Below are 2,988 nucleotides of genomic sequence, written 5' to 3'. Positions count from 1 at the left end.
TAGCAAATTAGTGGACATCTATATGAAGTAAGGACAGTGATTTTATCTGTCGTAAAAACTTGGAAACATTCGCTTACTAATCGAATTAACAAGCATGGTGTCAACGGCCAGAAGAAAGCCTGAACAAATGACACTGGATGAGCGCGGACTCTCGCCGTCAAAACGGCGGTGTGAGCAAGTGCGGCAGCAGAGGCGAGTGCAGTGACCTTCGTGCGACCTATCGCTTCAGGGCGAGGGCGGTGAGAACACAGCGCGCACAAAGCTATGATTTGTCTGCAGATGCATTTCAGAATACGGCACGCGTGAGCGCGCGCGGCCGTGCTAGGTACGTACTTGTAGGCGGAGTCAAAGCGGCCCCCGCTCCCTCCCACGCTGTCTCCCAGTTTTCTTGCATATATGGCGTACGAGATCGGGCCGTGATCATCAGTTCCCTTGCGGCCGGTTGAAAAACGCAGAGTTGGTGTCGGAGCACAACGCTCGGCGCCCTGCGTCCTTCCCTGCCATTACCCGAGGGCCCGCACGACGGTCGACCGCTCGTTTGCTCTCCGCTTTTTTCCTTGGCGCGCCTTTCGTGCTTTCACTCGAACATACAGCATACCACGCATGACGACGGTGACGACGGCGGCGCGTGACGACGCGTGACGACATCACGGCGACAGCGACAGCGACAGCAAAAATGCGCCTGCAGTGTCCATGCAATTGCTACAGCAATAAAACGAAATGAAAGTAACTATGTAAGTAGCCCGGGATAGCTAATATAAAGCACTGTATTTCAGTTTGATATTTGCGAGCTTCTGTAATTTAAGCCTAGAAGATAAACATCACACATAGATAAGGTGGAAAAATGTGATTACTGTTAACCGTTGTTCGTCGAGACGGTAGGTAAAATAAAATTCACGTTTTCTGCAAATCTTATGTTGTTAGCATTAAGAGATGCAACTGGCCTAACAGTTACTGCATTATTGTAGCATCAAGTACTGTAAATAGAAAATGCTAAAGGCATATTTAAGATTTCCTATCAAGTTATTAACAAAAGAAAAGGATGTGTTCTGCGTTCTACGGAGGGGCATTTGGGACACGACTGGTCGGAGTGGTAAAGCTTAATGTACGTGAATGTTGGGGTGATCAAAGGGTTGAGCTGGATAGCCATGAGTACTGGTGATATCGCAGATATCGCAACTTCATGCACGCATCGAAGAGGCCCTTGTCATGCTCGCAATCTGCGAAATACATGGAAGTTGTCACCCGCAATACAGAACGGCATTCCACCCGTGCCTCAATTGCAAGGAGAGGTGAAAACTTCCAATATGGCTCCACCAATAAAGATATAATAAGAATCATTTCATGCAAATATCGTACTTTGTTTAATGAAACGTCATCTGCAATTCCTGCTTCTTTGACTGCGTATGCCCAAAGATTTCAGAGTTTCAGTGTAATGCGTGACACTGTACTTCACACTGTACGTGACACTGTACCTGGTAAAGAAAGATGTGTGACACCTTTCAGTCAAGAAGCCGCATTGGAATCTCCGACATCCGAATGGCGCGACGATCGCCAAGGCAGTAAACATCAAAATGCCTTTAGAAGATATATTGCATTTGCTAAGCTGCAGTCAGTCAGTTCTTAAAACAAGAAGCTCTGGCTAAAAACTTTGTGCCCAGCTTTAGTTTCGAGGTATACAGAGTGAATGTTTGCAGCGGTAGGCATTGCTGTACAAGTGTTTCTTGTATTGTTCTTTTGGAGTTACCTAAAAATTACCTAGAAAAGCAATACATTTTGGTAAAAACATTGCGTACGTATTGCAGAAATGGTACAAGGTACATAGTTTCCAGAAAATAAGGTTATTTTTTTGAATATTCGCTGACTTCGATGTTAAATTTGCTGCATGCTCCCTCAAGCCATGAAACAAAGATGTTAAGCAAAGTATAACTAGTGATATGGGTGATTTATCAGGCAAATACTGGGGTCCATCATTGAAATGATGACAAGGCCGTTTAATATTGGCATTTTTTGCCATATAATGATTTTATTTTATAATAATTTCTGAAAGAACTGTCGCTAAAGCTGGTATGCCATGCCTTGGGTCCCCATCGCTAATTAGTGAGCAGCATCACCGAAAACGCGTCGCCATCCTGACTTCTTTACCGTCAATACCGTTAAAACTCTTCACAATTCTTAGCCACTAGTTTGAAATCCCCGATTTAAAATTGCGCGTATTCAAAAAGAATACGCGCACGTCCTGTCCCTTTCTGGCTGAGGGCGATCCATCGTCTCTTTTCATAACACAAGCCACTGTCAGGGAAAAATAAGTTCATCCAGGGAATCGTGCGTGTTTTTACTCGCATATGTCTGTGGCTGGAAATACATTATGCTCAAACTTCCCAGCTTCGGTTCTCTTTCCCCAGTTCCCAGTGTGGGATTCTGAAGGCTTTAGGTATTTCAATCAACGAAAAGGGTGAATTGAAGTGAAAAATTATTGGGCTGCATACCCGTGGACAATAAAGTATCAAAGAGAAGCGTGACCTGATATAGGAGTGATGTTGCTCTTTCTGCAGAAATGTCGAGGTGCTGTGACACGCACGGCAGCACCCCGAGGGCATACATACCACGCGTTGCAGAGCTAGTGTTCTTGAGGAGCGTGGCACCAGTTTACGCAAACCTAATTTCACTTTGCACAGCTTGTTTGCTTCAAAGTTGTCAAATGAACAATTTATCTGTGCTACTACAGGAGACAGACGAGCGAAACATGCCCAGCGGACACAAGATCAGTGAACTAGCAAGAACAAGAAAAATAAAATGCGGCGTTCCACGTGAAGCGAGAGAGACAGGAGAATTAATTACAAACGGTCAACTTCTCATTGAACAATGTAACAGGTCTGCACATTCTCGTGCAGAACCACTAGCAAGTTTTTGACCGACATCAAATTAACCGGCGAGAGTATAAATGATCGAGAGAAAAGCCTTGTGGACATATTGAGCTAACAGAAT

The sequence above is a fragment of the Dermacentor albipictus genome, chromosome 5 (assembly GCF_038994185.2).
Source record: "Dermacentor albipictus isolate Rhodes 1998 colony chromosome 5, USDA_Dalb.pri_finalv2, whole genome shotgun sequence".
NCBI classification, from domain to species: domain Eukaryota; kingdom Metazoa; phylum Arthropoda; class Arachnida; order Ixodida; family Ixodidae; genus Dermacentor; species Dermacentor albipictus.
The sequence above is the reverse complement of the archived record's forward strand: the minus strand, read 5'-3'. Positions refer to the sequence as shown.